General features: G+C 39.0%; 1 protein-coding gene across 1 annotated transcript in view; it reads left to right on the forward strand.

The window, feature by feature from the left end:
• The window catches only part of PLXDC2 (plexin domain containing 2), a 416,593-nt gene that overhangs the window by 94,992 nt on the left and 298,255 nt on the right, over positions 1–23,346 (forward strand). The gene's annotated exons all lie outside the window — the stretch shown is intronic.

Raw genomic sequence — 23,346 nt, forward strand, 5'->3', positions numbered from 1 at the left:
GGGGGAAGGTAAACCTTGCCTGGTCGTCAGATGACCTTGTTTGTGTTGACTCAGTGTAGGAAAAGGGGTCTCAGTGATCCCATTCCCCCTGTGAGTTGAACTCGCGCTCCTCAGAAGCCATGAGGATGCGCCAGCTGGCACATTCCTGTCCTCTCCAGCATCCGCCGCTGCCTGCCTCCCTCCTGCTCTCATCTCTGAACGTGGTGAGCAGCCCCTGATTTGCCTAAGGCACCAGGCTGTGAGCCAAGCTGGTTTTAACTACTGTCCTCAAGCTTCAGCCAAACAGCCATTTTACAGGTGCACATTGGTGGGCAATTCACAGTGAATGTATTATTTAAAAGGCGCACATAAATCATTTAAAAATGTATTTTAAATGTTTGTTCTGGTGGGCTTTCTCATTAAAGGAACCCTACAGCAAATCTTTTTTGAAAGGAGAAGGAACTCTTTGATGTCAGTTAACTATCAGGACCACCTAGGTTTGGGCTCCTACACATGTGGATTGAAAGTGGGGTACAGCTATATCTTCAGGCCGTTGCCCTCTGCAGGGTCCAAATTGAACTTCACCAGCTCCCTTATCGATTTCGTTGCTGCAGGCCTCACAGGAGGGTCAGACGGTTTGGTGGCAGGAGAAGGTCCACTGTCTATAATACCTCTGACTCTCTTTTCCTGCCATACAGGGTCCTTTCAGGTTTTCCTGCAAGTTCCCCATACCTGTGACTGAACCTTGAAAACCCACACACTCGTATAAATAAAATGACGGGATCTTCAAGGACAACAAATTTGGGGAATGTTACTGTGTTTAGTTTCGAAACAGGAAATACCTTCTAATTTGGGAAGTTTGCGTACGTGTGTGTATTTAAATTAAATAATGAAATCTAATAAAAACTTCCTGCCTGAAGGACTTGCATGTCTGTACAAATAGATTTTTGATACCGTGCATCACATGCTGTTCAAGTAACCTACCCGTCCCAGTGGGTCTCTGGTCAACATTCCTTCCTGCTTCATTGTGTCATGGAATGTAGTTTTTGCAATTTAATCACAAATTTGACAAAGTAACAGATACCAGCTTAATTGCTGGTATTATTCTTACTCCTGATTTACTTATTTTCTTGGTTTTTCCAAAGGTCTAATTTTTCTGCTTATTTTCTCTCCTCTTGTTTTTCTTCCCAATCCCTCTATTTTCTTTTCTCTCGGTACGATATGCATGTTCCCTGTTCTTGATGTTGTCTTACCTTCTAGCGTTCCTTTCTATGCCAAGATCATGCAATCAGCCAACTGGAGTTATCAGAGAGGCTCTTCGGACAAGGTTCCAAATCTCTTTCAACAGATATTAAAACACACATGCACTTTCGAAGACTTTTCAACTTCTTTCATTTATTTTTATTTGTTTGGCCCACTACATGGCATTTTCTGATTTCCTTTTATTTTTGATTTTCTGCTTTAGGATTATGTTTTCTTGTGCAGAGTGAGACACCCGCCACATGTGTAGTCAATTGAAGGAGTACAAAAGATAGCTTTCCACATGAAATGACTTTTAAAGAAATTGTAATCTTCTGACAGATTGCTCTCCTATCTCACACTGGAGGTTTTAGTTGTGAAGCCCGAAGTCAGAATGTTATGGGAATAAAAAACGCCTTCCTTCTGAGCATATTTGAGTACCATCCTTTCCAAACCAAACATTCTCCTGAACTCACCGTGCTCCGCTTAGATAATCCATCACATGTGAGATACGCAGAATCGAGTCCATGACCTTGGGTCAAGTCGAAAGTGATTTGGAGAGGTTTTGGCACGTTCAGTTACCTTTCACCTTTGTCCTTTTATCTAGGATACCCTTACTGCCACATCAATAGATAATATTTTGCTAGGTAATATTTTGGCAGCAGACTAGAGGAAGAAAATCAGTGTAAACCAAACAAGAGTGGTAATGAACATGCGCCTTTGTCAGCTAGGCCTGATCAGACTTCTGGCTAGGCTACTGGATATCTGTGGGATCTTAGCCAAGTGATTGAACCCATGTCAAGGCCAAGTTCTTCTTCAGCAAAAGGGACTTGGTACCTTCTGCATATAGTTGCTATACACTTGGTTGATGGTAGGTGCTCACGCTGTGAGCTTTCCTATTATGATAATGGCATCGGTCACCTTAATGGAAAGCAAAGATACACCTAATTCATACTCATGACCTGACTCTGTTTCAATCCTGCACTCAAGTTCAGTTATAATTTGCTAGGATGTGTTGCTGGCAAAAGAAGCACAATTTCTTCTTCTCTTTCCATGTCTGGTATGGTAGGCACAAAAGAAAAATGTGGTGTACTGATTTAGCAGTGTTTTCTGTCCAAAGCAGTGTGTAATTGGTTGCTTTCTACACTGTTTTTCCAGGGGCTCTCAGAGTTGACATAAGAGCCACCTAACCATACATAATTTGGGGACCTTCCTACAGATCTAAATGATATTCTACTCCTTTTGTGATTCACTTACTAAAGCGAAGCAGATCTTTCAGTGGTTTCTTTTTTAAAAAAAATATCCAAAGAAATCATCTCTCATATATCTGAGGAGGTATGTTGACGCTTTTTTTCTTCATATCAGACAAAGTAGACTTTATATATTTTTTTAAACTTTTAATTTTATATCGGAGTATAGCTGATTAACAATGTTGTGATAGTTTCAGGCCCACAGCAAAGTGACTCAGCCATACATGTACATGTATCCATTCTCCCCGAAACTCCCCTCCCGTCCAGGCTGCCACAATGCAGAGGTATGTTGACTCTTAAAGCCAAGAGTATTTCAGCATCAGTGCTGGCCTCACTAATGCCCCAGGGCTGCTCCTTTTCCAGAAAGAGGAAATTGGCTCCCACTGAAGATTTAAGTAGAAAAATTTTAAAAATCATGATTATGCTAAACAAATCACTCTGAGGGCTTTTAGCCTCTTCTCATCTTCAACACACACTTCTTTTTTTTTTTTTTTTTTTGCGGTACGCGGGCCTCTCACTGTTGTGGCCTCTCCCGTTGCGGAGCACAGGCTCCGGATGCGCAGGCTCAGCGGCCATGGCTCACGGGACCAGCCGCTCCGTGGCATGTGGGATCCTCCTGGACCGGGGCACGAACCCGTGTCCCCTGCATCGGCAGGCGGACTCTCAACCACTGCGCCACCAGGGAAGCCCCAACACACACTTCTTTGTGGTTTGGGCTGGCCTTGCCGTTCACGGGTGGTAGATGCTGACAGTGGGAACCTAAGGCCCTTTGACAATCCGCAGGGCTTCCACACAGGCTTCACAGGCACCCCGTCGTCCTGCACATCAGCATCAGGTACCAGGCTGGCCAGCTGCTAAAGCCAGAGTGCACTCTGCCCTGACAGCTGACAGGTGGTGTGGGCCTGGAGCTGGAGGAATATCCTCTCCAGTCTGGAAAATGGCCAAGCTGGCACCTGGCAGGTGGAAGACCCCAAGGCAGCGTGAGTTATGACTCCTCTCATTTCATCTCAGAGGGAAATACAGAACCTAAGCGTCGGGCAGAGGAGGTGCACGTGTTCAGGAAGCCCAGGCTTGGCGCTGGCTGCTCCTCTGGCCCCAGCGCACACATCGGGGCTGTTGCTACATGATGATGGGCAGCAGCCAGGCGTGTCTTTGTCTTAGGCCAGTCACCTGACAGAATGTTAAAATTGATATGATTGACCTGCCTCCCACTTTCCTGAGTCCTGTTCATGATAATCACAGCAGTGAAGAGTCACTCCCCAAGGATGTGCGCTGAGCCCGTCAACAGCCTTTTAATGTCAATGCCATTCAAAGGAATTCGCATTCTGAAAGCACATTTTATGCCGCAGAGCGGCTGGGCCCGTGAGCCATGGCCGCTGAGCCTGCGCGTCCGGAGCCTGTGCTCCGCAACGGGAGAGGCCACAACAGTGAGAGGCCCGTGTACCCCCACTAAAAAAAAAAAAAAAAAAAAGAAAGCACATTTTAGAACAGTGGAGACAGAACGAAGAAAACTCTGCCAAGGGCAGTAGAGATGGGACAAGGTTAATACAAACCATCAGAAGGAAAGTTTTGGCAAGAATAACACCCAGTAGATAGATGTTGTTACTGCTGTTATGGATACATATAGAATTCATCAGGATTTGTTGTAAATCAAACAGACAAATATGTCTTAATTCTATTCTGATATAAAAGAAAGGAAAAGTATAAATCACTGATGAACAGAATTTTACAATCTGCTCTCAGAACATCTTGCTCTTTTTTTAAAAAACATTTTTATGTATTAAAGTATAATCTGCATATAAAAAATACACATATTCTAATTGTAAGCATGATATCTTCTTACTGTGTAACCAGCACCCTGATGAAAAAATAGAACATTTCCGGTACCCCAGAAGTCCCGTGTCCTCTTTTCTGATCACTCTCCTTCAGCTCACCTCTCTTGAGGTCTCCCCTATTCTGACTTCTAATAGCATAAATTTACACTTAGCATACTGTTTTACACTTATATCAGGGGTTGGCAAATATTTTCTGTAATAGTCCAGTTAATAAATATTTTAGGCTTTGGAGGTCATCAAGTCTCCATTGCAACTATGCAACTCTACCATTGCAATGTGAAAGTAGCCACAGGCAGTCCATAAACATTTGGGCGTGGCCGTGTTCCAATAAAGTTTTATTTACAAAAACAGAGATTGACTGGATTTGGCCTGTGGTTGCACTTTGCCAGCCTCTGCTTTATATAATGCCTGCCAATATGTTTGTCAGATCAATCCAGTAGTTCACTGGGGCCGGCTCACACCGGCTCCTTGAGGACCAGTTATGCACATCTCTTCCCAACTCAGCAATCAGTGACTTCAGTGGAATCTTTACACCACGGAAATTGGCAAATGCTACAAACCATACCTTCCCTCACTCCCCATTTGCTTTGGAATGGGACAGAATTGGGTCTCAGGGACAATTCACTTGATGTCTCCTAGCCTCTGTTTCTTCATCTGTAATGGGAATGTGGAAACGTCCAGAGATAATGTATATAACATGCTTAGCAGGGTGGCTATTACCTGTTCCATTCCAACACAGTGATCATATTCTAGAATATTTCCAGATATTAGCAGATACTGAAAGTTCATCTTAGCACTTTTTATCTTCTAATTTTGGATCTTTGATGTTCTTATTGACATTGGAAATGTCTCTGGCATTTGCTCCCCACTCTCCAGTTACATTGAGACTTACACCTGACTCAACTTTTTATACCTAGAATTGGCCTAACGTCTCTGGTCCTCTGCACCTTTAGTCCATCCTCCACAACTGTCATTAGGTTTGTCTTTTCCAGAGTGTGACATAAATATGTTTGTGGGGCAAGTTAATGGTTCCCAGTATCCAGAAATTAAGCATCATCCCTTCTACCAAGTCATGTATTGTCCCAGTCCCACATCTTCATTATCCTCTCCAGACCTTCTGCCTGCTCCGTCCTGTTCTCACACTATGCCAGGGCCTCTGGTCATTGCGGATGCATCTCCCCATGTCAATTCCACCTAATCCGTAAGGGCCGGTTTCCATGATACCTCCTCACTCTCCACTCTTTTCTAACCCCTGCCTCCTACCTCACCCTCAGCAGAATGAATTGTTCCCTTATCTATGTCCCCACGGTTATTTGAGCTTAACATTTGTTATAATACATATCACATTATGTTACAATCAGTTGTTTGTATATGTCTCTCCTATTAAGTTGTGAGTTTCATGAAGACAGAGGCTTCTTAATATCGTCTCACCATAACTCTGCTGGGATACCAATAGAGTGCTGGAATGTAAGTCAGGAAAACAGGGAAACCCAAGAAGATAATAATGCGGGTTTATTGTCACATCCCATAGGAGGACCTGCCATCCCTGGGCAGGCTCATCTAAATAGGATTTCTCTCTGGATGAGTAAGGGCTCCTGGTCAAATTGACATCTGAGAAAGAGGCAGTGACTAGTCCTTGGTAACTGTTCCATCTGCAGAACACCTTTGGGAGAGTGTTTAACCCACTTATGTGGTGTGGCATTGGCTTTGTGGGACACCAATTGTAATTGTGGCTTTCGGCGCAGTGTAAGCAGAAGCTAACACATTTCCTTCAGCTCTGAATGCCTTTTACATTTGACTTCTCAGTGGTTATAAAAACTCAAAATCTCTGTTTGTGTGGTGGCATTACCAGCCTTCCTGATTTGCAACATTGCAATGCATTATGTGTAGCAAATGTTGCTTATCTTATGTTGCCGTATGCCAGTAGCAGGATGGGGAAGCTTGAGGCTCTAATTCAGGCAAAAGTATGAAATTCTTCTTAGGGCAGGAGTCTGATCTCTCACAAGCAAGAGTTTCAGTTACCTGGTACTACAGGAAGATAAATTTGGAAAGATAGTGAGATCAAGTTGTGGATGACCTTGAAATACAACTTCAGAGATGGGCCTGTGCTGGGTAGGCAACCAGACGTCACCGAAGGTTGATTCTCAGGAAAGTTTTGTAACAGAGTCGGGTCATGGGAAGATTCACCTGGCAGTTGTTTGCAGAATAAATGGGAGTAGGAAAAAACAAAATCCAGACATCCTGTGAGAAGTCTGTTGCAATAGTCCGGTATCGTAAGTAATGATGTACTTCCAGGAAGTAATGATGTTTCTAACTAGGGCAGTGGCAACAAGATTTTATATATATATATATAAGAATTGGCTCCCAAGGTTGTAGAGGCTCAGAGGTCCTATGACCTGCCCTTTGTAAGCTGGAGAACCGGGAAATCCAGTGGTATAATTTAGTCTGAGTCTGAATGCTCAAGAAATCAGGAGCTCCAAGGTCTGAAGCAAGAAGGTGGAAAGAGAGAGGGAGAGGGAATTCACCTTTCCTTCACCTTTTTGTTCTATTTGGACCCTCCACGGATTGGATGATGCCTACCCACATTGGTGAGGGCAGATCTTCTTTCTTTACTCAGTCTAGTGATTCAAATCCTTAATCTCTTCCAGAATGGCACTGACAGGCACACCCCAAAATAATGTTTTACCAGCTATCTGGGCATCCCTTAGCCCAATCACGCTGACACATATAATTAGCCATCACAAGTGGGAGACAGGAGAGAATGGATATGAAAAACATAACCAAGATAGACTTTTCTGAACTTCAGAGTCAGTTGTGTATAAGTGGCAAAGAAGAAATACTCCTGGAATCAAAGAATAGAATCAAAAAAAATTGCAAGGTTTCCTGCTCTAGTGGCTGAGAAGGTTGAAATGAACTAAAGATAATACATGATAAAGAGGTGCAAATTTGTTGAATAATGCAAATTAAGCAATTTACACATTTGACTGTCCCCTCTGGGATATCTGTGTTGGAAACTTTATAAATTATTGAGATGAAACAGCCATTTCTCAGCTGAGATGCAATAGAACTTTAACAGTATAAAGCAACATTGGCAGTAGGCCTGGGATACAGGTTAGAGTTGAAGGGATAGATTATGTCCAGAAGGGAAGGATCATCTAGAGAAAGTATTATTTTAAAACAAGGAACCTCAGGGAGTTATGTCTGTCAATAAAGGTCAACCCCGGGTCAGTGTTTCTCGATGATAGTTAAATTTCATCAAATTAGCATATAGGACATGGTTTTTCTAAGATGACAAGAAAATGTATTGCAGCTAGTGACACTGTTAAACTTCCATTTCCTACTTGCATGTGAGATTTTATAATTGTGAAAGCTCATAAAAAGTTAGGTTTAAAAGAGCTAAATTTTTCTGCTCTCCTTTTTTTTTCTTTAGAAAAATGTTACATGATGATGTGTGAGAAGGAGAAAACAATACAGTAGCTGAAAAAGATGTAATATTTATAGATTCTACTAAAACATTCTGTTGGGCAAAATGTGGCAGAAATGGCAGAAAATGTGGATGTTTTTGAGCTATGAGAAGGGAATTTTATTTTTCCAACTATAACTTCTAAAATCTGAAAGATGCTTATTTGGACTTGGGGACGTCAAAGCAAGGAGAGAATTATACTGACGTGGTTGACGTTTTGTATAATTTAAACGTGTGGTAAAAGGAAAGAGCGCCTGTATTGGTTGGGTCTCCTCCTTCATCCCCTGTTCTCTCCCCAGTAATTGCCTTTTTTAAGAGTAGAGAAATTAAATTGGTTCTCAGGATTGCTTGGCTTTTTTTGATTCTCTGATTAACTTCGCTGTGTTTCATCATCTGCAGAGATAGGATAATAATATCTTTAATCAAGATTTATGAAGTACCTTGAGTTCTTTGAAATGTGGAAAAAATCATTATTGCCTCCTTGAATAAGAAATAAAAAATACACCCCAACTGCCTTAAAGCTTAATAAAAGAATTTGAGACATTTTGGTACTTTTGAGATTTAACAAAAATTTATGAGGCAGTATGATTAAATACTCTATAGAAAGGAATTCTCTCAAAGAGCAGTTGTTAATAACTTTTCAAATTCTCAAATTATAAATGTTGAATATTTCTAATCTGAGATCTATCTGGGACACGGGGTGGTTTAACACTTTAAAAATTATTTTGTGGGTTCAGGATCTGGTATCACACTATGAAACAGAGTGCTGGAATCATTTACTTCTAGACCTAAAGAATTTCAGAGCAAGAAATTCAATGCTCTAATTTTACAGGTAAATAAACTAATAAAAGCAGAAATCAAATAGGATTTGATCAAACTGACAAAGCTCTGCAGTGGTAGAACAGGGCTCTTGATCCCTAATAGAATTCCTTATGCCCCTGTTTTATTTTATTTCAAGAATAAATGCTCCTGATTCCTAGATATGGGAGCTTTCAGAGACACTGCCCAGAGAATATGTTTCAAAGTAATTGGATTTATAAAAGAGCACTACACGTGTCTGCTCTGTATTCTCCCTTTGTAGAGATAATGTGTCAGTACCAGGTGCTACCTGTGTGCTGTGATGATCAACCCCAGTATCTGCCCCTGAACTGTAGCAGTGGGCACCGATGGGCCAGTTTGTAGGGGGTGGGCCTGCCCTAGCTACTGCACAGACCACATGTGGGCCCCTGAACGTAGGTGGGCCTGTCAGAGTCACTCCCCCTGGAATTGGGAACTGTGACAGAAAGTTAATGTCATATTATTGGGCTGTCCCAGTGAATGCTGGTGGCATCTTATAGCTCTGGAAGCAGAGGAAGCTGTCCGTGGACAGCAAGAAAATTATAGGTAGAGAATTTTGCTGGGGCCTGACTGGCTTCCCAGTTCTGGGTTCTAGTCATTCCAGAGAACAAGCTGTAGCGGGTTACATCGTAGCACACTACTGAATCTTTATTAGAAATTCCTTTTTTATCTTTTGAAAATCTTCCCTAAAGCCAGGTCAAATGGAAGTCTTACCTGAGATGAAATGATGCCTAACCCATGCTTATCCTTTTAAGCATCTTTAGGGGAGAAAGAAGAATGCCTTTTGTGACCATGAAAATTGCAAAGAGCTTTATATTTCGCTCACGGAAATACACATGGGCAGCCAGGGTTCATCTTCCTTGGATTCTCTTTTGTTTTTCATTGTCCCTCCCACCCCCTCCACTCCATCCTTTGGATTCCACTCACATTTACTGAGTTCCCATTATGTGCCATGTACTTGCTTCACACAGGTCTTCTTATTTCCTTTCAACCAAATATATATTTTTATCTTTCATGACATGTGGTACACTTGTTCTTCAATCACGCCTTTTTTGGGATTGTGTTTCTTTCTAGCCTTTGAAATTTGGAAAATTAAGAACTTTGGTTTTAGAGTAGAGTTTCCACAGTGATTGAAGAGTTGGGCACAAAAAACAAAAGGCCCTGGTGTTATTTATCTTGAACTAAAGGGAAGATTTAATAACTAGCCACAGTTGCTATTTTGTAAAGATGGTAGTAATTTTGCAACCATTCTCTATCTTTTCCAAAGGCCAGAGAAAGAATAAATGGACTTAAACTGAAATATTGGAAAAGCTATTGAAAAGAAATGCTATTGAGAAGAGAAGATTGTCCAGATGGTAAAAGCTGTTGAATATCATGTGGTATGCCGAGTAGCATTGTACAACACCTTCTGCTGTGCCTTAGAAAGCAAGATTTTCGCCTGTCTGATATTTTGTAGTTGCTTTCCCTAATAATTCTGAGTACTGCTCTCTTACGGAGGTTGCATTAGAAGATTTCGTAGATTTCCCGTATGTTAGGCAAATTTTGTAAGTTTTTATATACTACTTTATATGACTCAAAACATTTTTCATTAAACCTAATTGGGTTCTCCAAAAATACTGTGAAGTCTAATCTTTTTTTTTTTCAGATCCAGTTCAAAGTATATTATATAATTTCATTTTCAGTTGAATAAATAATAATTAAAATATTTATAGGGGGAATGTCAAGGCAACCAGTGCTTATTTGTAATATCAAGGAGATGCTTACTATGAATAATGACGTCTCCAATTTGTTCAAGATCAGTATTTTAGCCATTAATTATCTCTCCACCTTTAAAAAGCCTCTTTTTTTTCATGCTCTTACTTACGGATGCTATAATGGTTTTGAATTTGGCTTCCTTTCCATCTCTATGTATTTGATAGTACAATTGCTAAAAATCAGGGTATAGCTTGAGAACTTTCAGGAAGAGGAGGAAGCAGCAGCCAGAGAACACAGTCCCCCCACAATTCTATATTTAGCCACTGAATAATCCAGATTTAACACTGCTTGGCTGCTTGTTTATTTAATGGGACATTTTTCCTTGCTTACAGGTGTTTTGTAGCAATAGGATATTTTTTGATGTAAGTGTATACCTTTATGCTAATTGCTGCTGAATTTGAGCATTTTTCTGTTGTGCTGTACAGTCTGTTTAGGTCTTAGAAAATATTCTCAGCTTCTAATCCTAGAAGAGTTACCTGTCTTTGCCGCCTTTCTTTCAGAAACAAGACAGACAACAGAGACCTCACTTTTGCTCTCTGCCAAAGTGAAAGTATTTTAACACAGCAGCCATCGTACAAGATCTATTTCATAGAGTAGTTGAGCACATAAGCATTGCCATGTGCTATTGGCCTAGCTTTGCTGGTCAAGATCTATTGAAGCAAAAAATTGCTGTACTTTGTGAAACATTAGACCAAACAAAGCTCCCTGTGCCACTGGGCTTTCTTTCTATTCTTTGCTGAATATCTTCCCCTCTCCCTGTACAGTACCAGCCATCCGAAGAAATTCTTAAAATAGGAAGAGTATTATCTTGTCCTTTTAGACCTATTAAATCCAATCAACCCATCCTAAGAAAATGAGGTATTCCAGGGACTTGTTTACTTGGAAGAGCAGGTAGTAATAAAGGTGATATGTGTTTCTTTATGGAGGAGATAGACTTGTGTCGTGCATTGCTCATTAGAAAGATCATTGGCCACATTTGATAGAATGCAGCCTTTGCACCATTAAAATGGCTGGCTATTAACTCTTGCCACTTTCCTCTAAAAAAGCTGTGGGCTATTTTCAACTTTCCGGCAGGTGTTATGCAGGAGTAGCTACACGGTAAATTTGATAATGATTTGAAGGATTTTAGATGACAATTATAAGATAAATATCTCTAACATACTCATAAACCTGGAAAATCAGTCTGATATGCTTTCTAGGAGGTGTAGCATTTCTCTTTTTTCCAGTTAAAATTGATTTAGAGGGATTTTCTTATAGCCTGGTAATAATAAATATTCTCTAGAGAAATAGAAAAATGATGCTGTAGTTCCCTTGAGAAGCCGTCGCATCTCATTGGCTTATGTATTTTAAAGAGACGGAAATAAGGTCCAGAATAAGAATCTGGTTTTTTTCTCCAACTTCTGATATGAAAACCTTTAGAATATATATTAATTCGCATGGATATGCCACATATTTTATATTTGAAATATGTATTTCTTTACTGGTTAACTTCTGTGTTTGGTAATTTTTCATGGAAACAAACATTCAGATTGTCACACGTCGTAGTGAACTTTATATTAATATTGCTATTCAAATACAGGAATACTTGTGGTCTTGTTTGTCCTTTTAAGGTTTCCTCTGCCAGCCTGCTAACTGTACTGAGAGGTTCATTATTGAGGAGGCTGTCTTTCTGCCAGTGTCCATGTGGCCAACAAGAGAATTTGATGAAACTATTTTAAAAATCTTGCTGTGTTTGTAGCAGAGCGAAGTCATGAGGCCGTGCTGGTGATTAGGCATTATCCCCATCCTGTAAACCTTCTGTTTGTTTGGAAGTGGCAACAGTCATGCCATGTTGCCATGTTGGCAACAGTCACCGGCCATCAGCCTTGCCAAGGCCATGCTGGCCTGGATTCAGTTATCTTGGCCTTGGTCTCTTATTCTTCCCTATGCAGCCCTGATGGAACTGGGGGATAGCTTTTAGCCTTGTGGTACTAGTGACATCCTTGGCTGTGAGCAGTTTGGATGTGACTTGAATTGTCTTCAGGTTCATCTGACCTGCAAGGGACTCCACGGTCTTTCCGTGTTATCTTGCCTGTGCTTCCTAAGTACACTCAGATGCTTCGAGTAAATTCAATTGCCTCTTGTTATTGGTGAATGAACTGAGTCCTGCTGAGTGAAAAAAGCCCATGTCTAATCCCAACAAACTACTTTCAGTTGGTGTGACAGACCCTACAATTCACTCCAGTCAGATATGAAAGATTTATATTATGCTATACGCTGTTGAGTTGAAAAAGAATTCCAGAGGACTGGAAATGTATCTTCACACCAGCTTCCAAAATCCCTTGTTACAGTTTTGGACAAGACCACATAAGAGAACAGTCATTGATATTGGACCTAATACGCTCAGATTTACCCCACCCATTGATTAAGGATGAGAATGGCTTAGGCAGGATGCTTTCAATGTTGAAAAGATTCTCAAGATCATCATAAATTGGTCATGGTATGTTAGAGAATTTTCTCAAGGCAGCTCAGCGGAATCCCCTGCCTCCAATCATCTTGTCCTTTAATTAATTCTACACACCACTGCCTGAGTGAGTTAACTTCTAAAATGTGGCTCCAATGACGTGGGAGGAGAAGTGGAGGAGCACCTGATTGCTTACCCAAAACCCTAGATTCGTTAGTATTCCATGAGCTCCATAACCTTCCTTTCCAGCTTCAGCTTCCACTCTATCCCTGTGCTCTAACCAAATTTAATATCCTGTTTGCGGTAGGCAAAATAATGCCTCTCCCAAGATGTCCACATCCTCTGCCCCAGAACCTGTGACTATGTGATGGCATATGGCTAAGGAGAAGTAAGTAAGTTTGCAGAAGGAATTAAGTTTGCTAATCAGCCGCTTTGAGATGGGAAGATTATCCTGGATTAATAGGATGCGCCCAGTGTAATCTCGAGGATTCTTATAAGTGAGGGAGGCAGGAGACTGAGAGTCAAGAGAGATTTGACGATGCTAGTTAGACTACTGGCTTTGAAGATGCGGGTCATGAGGCAAGGAATGAAAGTGACATGACCTCCAGATGCTGGGAAGGACAGAGAAACAAATTATCCCCAAGAGCCTCCAGAAGGAATGCAGCCCTGGGGAAATCTTGATTTTCAGCCCAGTGGGACCATTTTGAATTTCTAACCTCCACAGCTGTATGAGAATAAATTTGTGCTGTTTCAGCTCCTAAATTTATGCTAATTGGTTGCAACAGCAAAACGAAACTAATACAGTGTTGTAGAGTGCAGTAGTTATGAAAACAGAGTCGGAACCCAGACTACCAGGCTTGAATCCTGACCCTAACATGAGCTCTGTGTCCCTGGGCAAGTTTCGTGGAGTTTTCTACACGTTGGCTTTCTTCCCCTACTCATTGAAGCTTCAGTGATAGATAACTGCTTTCTCCAAAGAACATCTTGTGCTTTACTGTTACCATACTTTGCTAATGTTATGCCCATAATTCTTCTTGGAAAAAATGGACCTATCCTATTGAATCCTGCACTAATGTTCTCTCCTCCCTGAAAATTTTCTGTGATCCCATCAGGGTAATTTATGTCTCTTTTTTTTCTTGGTGCAACTCCAGTGTTTTGCTTTTTATCAAGTTACAAGTTTTGCTGTAGTCAAGTGTTGTATTTACTTTATTATCACTATTAATATTAAAAATGCCTTAAAAATATGGGCAAGTTTTGTTCACATTTAAATCTCCCACCCATAAGGATCTAGAAAAGTACACTACTTATTAAATATGTCCCTAAATCTTTGTGGAATCAGTGAACTTAACTATTGACATAAGTCTTATAAAATTAAGGGTCCAATAAGATATTTTATGTTGGAGGCTATGTTACCCATTTTAATAACTAAATGAGATCATGTCCCCGTGACATCCTTTAAAATATTAAAGGATGAAATGGTTAAATAAGTTTCTTCAAGGACTTGCTGTGAAATGAGTTTTTAAGTTCACAACTGATAATTTTTAATACATTTTGTCGTAAAATTAGCACCCAAAGGTATCCTTTGCAGGGTTCAAATACTCATCATATTTTTAGCAGAGCCTAGAGTGAGGATAAAAACTGATAGAGATGTGTTCTCTTTCTTATTACCCCGGCCCTCTGCTGACGCCCGATCTCAAATTCTAATGAAGGGAAAATGGAGAAAATGAACAAGGGTCTTAACGCAAACAAGTAGAGAATGACATTGCAGAATGATTTTCTCTGTCTCAGGAGTAATAGAATGCATTGCCCTCAATTAAGAATGATTTTGATATTCTATTCTACTTCAAACACTGTGGCCAATGGTTCCTAGATCACTTCTCCATTTATGGCTGGAAGTTTTCTCTATAAATTATGCTTTGATAGTTTCAATGGAAAATTGTGGTTGGGATCAGAAAACTCTGTCATTGTGTGGTACTTCAATTAATTCTCTGAGTTCTGGAGGAAAAGAGAGCTTAATGTGGGTTCCAGCTTTGTCACTGGGGACTGTTGTGGCTTTGAGCCATGTTCCGCCTTCTTGTGTAAAGACTTCTCTTTTCTTGTGTAAAGCTGTTAATAATAAAAGAATCTGCTTTAAAAATGATACTTATTACTATTTCAGAAACTCTGCTTTGTATATCTTTTATATTTTTAAAGAATAAAGTGTTGTATTATTTAGTAAGTAAATTATAACACATACATTACATATTTACGTTGTAAAGCTATTTAATGTACAGAATATATGCTCCTTTATTCATTCGCGAGGAGTCTGAATTTGTGCAGGAGCACTCTACGTGTCAAAACACTAATTCTTTGCGTGTTTGAAGGCTAGTTGAAAATTTGACCTTTAATAGTTAAGTGGGAAGAAATTTTGATATGCAGAAATGGAAGAATTGACAGCTATTCTGACGTGATCATTTTTCCAGTGCTTGTCAGAGCACAGGTATCTGAATATCTTCTGGGAGTACATGAGGTTAGATGCAGCGAAAAACTAAAACAATTAATAGGAACAGTAGGGGGTAAATCAGAGATGCACCTTTAACCTCAGTTGAAATGTGGTGAATGAGATTGACATTTCAGAGTACTGTTAGGAGGCTAAAATAATAGGAGTGGTGCTCATATTAGGATGTAAAAAGAATATTCATTTCTCAATATGTACTGATTTTTGTCTGCCTAATAGAAAATTACAATTTAATTTGATAATGGAGACTTTTCTGTCAGTGGGTCTACATACACGTTAGACTACTAAATAGAAACTTAATAATACATTTTACTTTCTACAGTTATATAACACTTGTTAAATGAAAGGGTACTTAACGTATGTATTTATGTATGTGTGTATATATATGTCCTGTTGGTCATAACCTAATAATATATATTTTTAAAACTGAGTCATAGAAGACATATCGATAATATTAACCATGTTCAATAGGCAGACCCATTATTATAGCCCAACTTTTGGGAACCAAATTGAGTTATTGAGGGAGAAACTCTCTTTAAGGTGGCATTTTCTCCCTCCCTTCATTACTCCTTTCCTTCCTTTCTATGAAATATTTGTTGAATGCCTCCTATATGTTAGGCAGTGGGGAAGAACAGTGATCAAAACAGGCAGGGCTTCCCTGGTGGCGCTCTGGTTGAGAGTCCGCCTTCCAATGCAGGGGACATGGTTTCGTGCCCCGGTCCGGGAAGATCCCACATGCCGCGGAGCAGCTGGGCGCGTGAGCCATGGCCGCTGAGCCTGCCGCAATGGGAGAGGCCACAACAGTGAGAGGCCCGCGTACCACAGAAAAAGAAAAAAAAAAAAACAGGCAAAAATTCTCACCCTCATGCAGTTTACCTTGTAAGATAATAAATTAGATGAATAAGAGACAGATAATAAACAAGACAAATAGTATGTCAGGGAGTGATATGTTGAGTTGGGGAACAAGTAAAGTAGGGGAGAGAAATTTGTACTCGGGGTAGAGGGTGGAAATTTTAGATAAAATGGCTAGGGAAAGTGACTTTTGAAGACCCGAGAAAAAAGCTCAGATGATGTGGGGAGGTTCATTCCAGAGAGGAAATGGCACATATAAAAGCTCCAGGGAGTGAAGTGGGCCCAGCCGGTTCAACGAACTCCGAGGAGCAAAAGCAAGAAGCCAGGAACCGTGGCTGGAGCAGGTGGATGAGGGAGACAGCAGCAGTGATAGTGATGCGGGGAGGCTGGCATCAGATCTCGCGGGGTCCCCAAGCAAGCGCTTTTATAGTGAGGCTTCTACTTGGCGAGCCTGGAGGCTTTGGAGCATTTTGAGCAGAGGAGTGACATAATGACCGTTTTATTTTTGTTTGTTTATTTGTTTCATAGATCCTTCTGGTGGTGTATTGAGAATAGATTAACGAGAGGCAAAGTTTAAAACTGAGAGACCACTTGGGAGGCTTACTGCTATAGTTTCGAATTTAAGCTTAAAGATAAGAAAAAACGCTGAGTTGAACTGAAAAATGGTTAGACGGCAAAGGCCAGATTTCTAAAGCCTTTTGTCTGGATATTAGTGATATCTTGAACTTAATCTCTTATACTCAGAAAACTACAGTCCTGTGCCTCCCCATAAACAACCTTGATCTGAACTTACGGAACTCGTTTCTGTGTATTCGGTCTTCACCTATTGAGATACCCCAAAACTGGAAAATTGGGTGTAACACCATTCTGACATTTTCATTATGAATCTGGAAAACGGAATGGTGTCTTTCCTAAAGCTAATGAATAAATACTTTTGAAAATAATTGAAAACATCGCACAAACCTGAGCCATAGTTGTCATGGCATACTGACAGCAAAGTCTCTATTGGAACACCACACACCAGTGGTTTGTAAAAGATTTTACTATATCCACACTATAAGATGGTTGCTTCAGTACTGAATATATATGAGCGTGTACTGAATATATACTGAGTATGTGAACTTGAACCTTGGTTTGGTAGTTTTTAGCTAAACAGTCTTGACCTGCGTCGTAGACTAATTCATGTTCAGAGTCACCTGGATTCATTAAAAGCAAAACTCATAACTCTGTAACTAGTTCCTTTGAAAAATCCCTTTCAGAGCAAAGTATTAGTGCTCGGCTTATATTAAAAGCTCCATAAATACTTGTTGAGAGAATGATTCTTTAACAAGACTTTCAGTCTTTACAGCAAAATAAGAGTCTTTACCTGCCTATTTCTGCCCTTTTAAAATAAGCTCTCTCATGATTTCTCAGAAACTTAACACAACTTACAATGATAACTTCTTATGGATTTAAGATGTTCGTCTACTGAATTTGCTAATTCATGATACTTTACCCTGCAAACAAATGCTTCAGAGGTCACAATTTAGTATTTACTTAATATTTGTTTTCTGCAAACTTAGAAATTAATGAACTTGGCTGATTTTATTCTGTATGAGAGATGAGTGGTAATAATTTATGTTCCTTCTACTCTCCACTATTGTTAAACTGAAATTGAAAAGAAACAAAAACGAATTCTTACAGGTTTATCCGATTCAGATAACTTTGGAGTCAGTACTGAATTTTACTTCCTTGGATTTTTTTCTCCATTAAAATACCCCAATGAAAGAGGAAATTGAATATAATTAAGGAAGTTGAGCTGACACACTTAAGAAATCTGAATATAAGGTCTGACTAATAAGCTAGAGTTTTCTCTGAAGATTCATATCTTATTTTAAAATACATGTGATTTTTAATTCTAGTCAATAATGTGTTTTTTGATATTTGAAAAAATCATATTTCTTTTCTGTCTTTGACAAAAATCATACTCTAGGTTGTTCTTATGACTTCGAGTAACCTCTTCCTCATAGTCACATTTCTGCCGGGCATTGTAGACTAGTTTGTTTGATATTCTCTTTAATATCAGATTCTGATTCAAATAGAAGAACTTCCAAGTTACAAATGGACATATCTGAAAACTTGAGTGTCCGGAAGGTCTCTCTTGGCCTGCGTGGGTACTTAACAGCAGCTGTTGTTTGGACCCTAAAGTGAGTTATTTATTAAGTCAGCCTTTCCACCAGCTGACTGGCTGCTAATTTCTCAGGAAATAACACTGATTTTTTATGACCCTCACAGAAGTAATGATAGTCAACCACCTCAATTCATTCAACTTTTATTGAATACAGTGTGGGTTCTCCCACAGGCTCTCAAAACCAAACCAAAAGTTATTCAGCTAAAATTAAAGTCTTTTGCTGTATGAAACTAATAGGAGTTGAAATGCAGGAAGTTCCCATTAGCAGTCAAGACCTACAGACAATTCCAGACTTAACCAGAGCATTGCCTCCATGTTTGATTCAGAGAATACACAGGGAAATGTTGAATTTATGTCATTTTGTTACAGTTGTTTGAGTTGAAAGGACCTGCATGGGTGTGTACCTGTTAGAAAAGCATCAGTCTTGGAAACATATTGAGCTGTCAGTAAATTCTATAGAGAAATTGGCTAGTTGTCACTTTCTTCAAGTTTTCCAGAACAAGACTGAGACATAGGGACATATTTTAAACAGGTTAACTTGTTCTTGTCTGGCCTGATAATAGTGGGCCAAAGGACATTTTGTTTGTTTGTTTTTAATCTTATCTATTTTTACTTGATTGTACATGTGTAACTCAGCATTCTGTAGTTTCTGTACATTTTTTAGAATCGAGAATTCCAGATGTTGTAGTCATCATTTTTAGACCTTATTTATACTACTAGTTAATTTTGCAGTGTGAATTTCCTATAGTATTTGGGAAAAGAGTAGGTGATTTTAATAGGAATTATGCATAAGAAACTGATATGTCAAATGCAATATTTATGCATTATTCATTTAACTGATTCAACACATATTTATTGAGCATCTACTATATGTCAGGCACATAATACTAGGCATTTAATATCCAGCAGTGGAATAGACAGTCAAGGTTTCTGCTTTATTAGGCTTGTGTTCTAGTAGGAGATAGAGGTAAACAAGCAGAGAAGTAAACCAGATATTATCAAATAATTAAAATTCTCTGAAGGAAATCGACAAGGGTTAAGTGTCAGAGCTGTCATCGGGGAGATCGCCATTCAGTATGGTGGTCTGGGAAGGTTCCTCTAGGGAAGAACAGTAGAGCCCAAACCTGACAATGTGAAAGATCCAGCTAGAGCTAGGAGAAGAGGATCCCAGACCAGAAGCAACTGCACGGACAGGTCTAAGGCAGGAAGAGGCTTCCGCACCCTGAACAGAAACATCACTGGAGCTTATAGAAGGAGGACGAGACTGGTCTTAGTTGATATCAGAGCCAATGTTCAGCTTATTCAAGAGCTTGGAGGCCAATGGGAAGCCACTGAAAAATGTCAAGGAAATGAAATAATAACAGGATCAGATTTACAGTTTTGAATATTTAGACCGCTGTGTAGAAAGGGAATTTTAGGGAGATAGCAGTGAGAACAGAGTGATCATTGAGCTTGTTGTGGAAGCTCAGGCCCAGATGATGGTGATTTGGGCAAGGGCTGTGGAGTGGGGAGGGAGAAGAGTAGAGGCATTTGAGGTTCTGTCTGGGGGTAGAACCAATAGAACTTACTGAAACATTCAATGTGTGTGCTTGTGAGTGTGCCTGTGCATGTGTGAGTGTGAGAGTGCATGCACCCTGTATAGTGAAGGGTGAAGGATGTGTAGAGAAATGCAGGATGAGGCAGCAGGAGAAATCAAGGGTCACTTCTATTTTTTGGTTTGAACAATAAAACAGAGGAATAGGTCTATCAAAAATACCAATCTTATTTACAATTTGGAAGAAAGTTCAAACTTAGAGCAGTTCTAAAAAGTGTTAGCATTAAAATGGATTCTTCTGGATTTGGTTTAAAATGGAAAGATTGGAAGGGGAAAGGTATTTCAGAGTTCAATTTCAGAGCCATCAATCTGTATCTTTCTTGAACACTAAAATTGTTTTTCTTAAAGGGGTTTATAATCATCATGCTCTCAATGATCTCTAGGAATGATTTAAAAAATTTTTATTATAAATCATCCTTGATATAGAATGAAAAGAAAGTGGCCTATTTCTTTTCTTTTAAATATGACAGTGAATATTTTGTCTCATTGATGAAATGATGTTCTTCCAAGCCTTGGTGATTGTCTTTGATTTCAAAGAGTCTTTGGGAAGCGTGAGAGGGGTGATGGAAGTGTGCATTTAAATCATGTTAAAAGCTTGACTGGAGTCGTTAGAAGTTTAGTAATTTATAGCAAGTGATATACATCCAGCTGAATCTGATGAAAAATAGACAGGCTAGGTAGGCATTGGAACAGGCAGAGATTATGAGAATAATGATGTAGAAAAAAGCACAATTGACTTAGTTAAGCAAAATATATGGGCTTATCTTTTAAAGCAATTTCTTGGAAGTTAGTTATTAAAAAGTAGACCAAGCCTTGCATATTGACTGATATTCTCTATCAGCCCATTTCACACTATTTCCTGGGGTTGAAATTTGGTACACATTTATCCTATATTATATTCTTACTAACATTTTGAATGAAAATTTCCTCTAAGCCAATCTTTAGCAATAGGCAGCTAAAGTAATTGTACATGCCATGTGAAGGAAAAACCCAGGAGCGAGCATCTAGCATCCTATATCCATTCAGGTGTTTCACATGATTTGCATTTTGTAGAATGGAATAATTTATTATCTACAGCTGACATTTGATTTTTGCTGATCCATATGTATTCTCTTCGGTCTATGTAGGACTTCATTAGAGAGAACGAAAATATAGTATAAGCTTTCATTTCAATTTCTACAGCATAACTTCATTTACTTGAATTTATTTTATATTTAATTTAAATAAATGAATTTAGAATGACTAGAAAACTATTACCTGGGGATCCTCAAGTAATTTACTTATTGATTTCTCTAACTTATTATGCTATTTAATACAGATTGCTCTCATAGTGAACAAATAGACATAAAGTTGTAAACTGTTTATGTTGAAAAACAGATATAAGTTTGAAAAACATGTTTCTGTCATAACTTAAGCAGTCAGAAAATTCTCAGGATGCCTTTTGGTCTGCTTAAGGGCTAGGTCACTTCAGGGATACCTGCTCTCCATGCCTGTCCTGTACACTCCTTCAGGACACTTCTCCTAAAGCAGATGTGGGTGTGCCTTGCCCCACATGCAGAAGGATGACTTTCTGACTATGCTTGATAGGACCCACTGATCCTATTTGCCTGTAAAATTGATTGATAGTTTGCTAAACTATGTTTTCAGGTGATTAAGTTAAATTAGCCAATCAGCAGTTCCTAGGTCCCTTCTCTCTTAAAGGACTTGATGTATCTTCCATAAATTCTCAAAAATAAAACCAATCAAAACAAAAATGTATTCTGCATGGCTCCTGCTTGCCCTACTTTCTATGCCACTAAGCCTTCCTAGTGTGAATATATTCTTTAATTTTAAGTATCCTTCAGCAGTTTTCTTCTTGACTTTTCTGTCTCCTCTCATCAGTAATGAACTCTTTTCTGCTGTGGAAATGCCCCCTCTCTAATAAGGCTGAGTCACATTGCTGTGAAAGGGTAAAAGATTACATTCTCCCTTCTCTCCATCACACTTGTTTGGAAGATAAATGGAGTATGTAGGTCTCCTGGGTTGTCTTTCAAACGCAGAATTTTATTCTGAGAATATTTTGATAACAGAACTCAGAGTAAACACTAGGGGAAAGTGTACATTTGAAAATTACTCAAAATCCAGGGACTCTACAATCATGAATATGGTAAAAAAAGAGTTATAATAGGATATTTAACGAAAGCACCTCTTCAAGTGCGTGCATGCTACAGGTGACGACACTTCAGGGTAACGGCAAGATTCTGTCTCCCGTAGCACATTTTGAGGATATCTAGAGTGACATATGATTTCATTAGAACTCATATTTTTGTTATAAGTTTACACAATTACCCCTATTTTATAGTGCAGATAGTGAAAACTTAAGAAATATTAGCAATTAAGAGGTGCTACTGGGAACCTCTCTTTAATTAGAGAGTAATTTTAGATACCTACTCTTTGGACACTTGGACAATTTGTTAAATGTCATCATAAATGTGTCTTGTTTCATTATAAGGAACTCAATGTATGAAAATGAACAATTTGGAAACTTTACAGATCGTGACAAAGATATATATGTTTATTTGAAAACGGGGGCTTAAGGAGTTTGCAAGCAAACTCATACCAATTTAGTTCTAATTCCAGTCTTCAAAGTAGGAGGGTGTGGAAATTAATTTTAGAGCAGATAGAGTATTCTGCTGATGTATGTCACATTTTAAAAGGTATATTGATCTCTTTACAGTTTTTTGTTGACTATAGACATGGTAAAAGCTCATCGTAAGAATGTGAAATATAGAAGGTTTAACACATACAAATAAAAAGACTTGTGTATTCGATATGCAGAGGCAGCCACTTTTAATATTTTCATACACAAATTTCCAACAGCTTTTCATTCTTATATACATTTAGATTATATGTATATAATTTTACCAAAAAATGCATCAATTGCATAAGTTTTGATTCAATAATATGCTGGAAATATCTTCTTTCCATGTTAACACGGAATTATCACTTTTATGGCAGCATAGTGTTACATGAACTTATTGCATCATAATATATGTAACCAGACCCCTAATGATGGACATGTAGATTGTTTCCCAATTTTTGATTTAAATGACACTGAGATGAAGTTACTTGTGCACTCATCTTTGTGCACTGATCTGATGGGCTCTTTAATAAAAATTCTACATATGACCTCGGTGGAACAAGGGTATACAGATATTAATATGTGTTGCCAAACTGTCTTCAAAAAAGTTGTACCAATTTATGTTCTGTTTTCATATTCCCTAGCAATACAAATCTAATTTTTGCAATGGAAGTTATTGGGACAATGAGGTTTATTTTTTAGAGTTTGAGTTGTATGTAATATTGGTACCTATTTTGTATATTAGGTGATACTAAAAAGGCTAGCAGATATGCATACTCTTTGCTGATTGTGATTTCCTGGTGATCAAATAC

This window comes from Aethalodelphis obliquidens, unplaced genomic scaffold (genome assembly GCF_003676395.1).
Source record: "Aethalodelphis obliquidens isolate GAN/ISIS:26980383/991018 unplaced genomic scaffold, ASM367639v1 scaffold23, whole genome shotgun sequence".
NCBI lineage: Eukaryota > Metazoa > Chordata > Mammalia > Artiodactyla > Delphinidae > Aethalodelphis > Aethalodelphis obliquidens.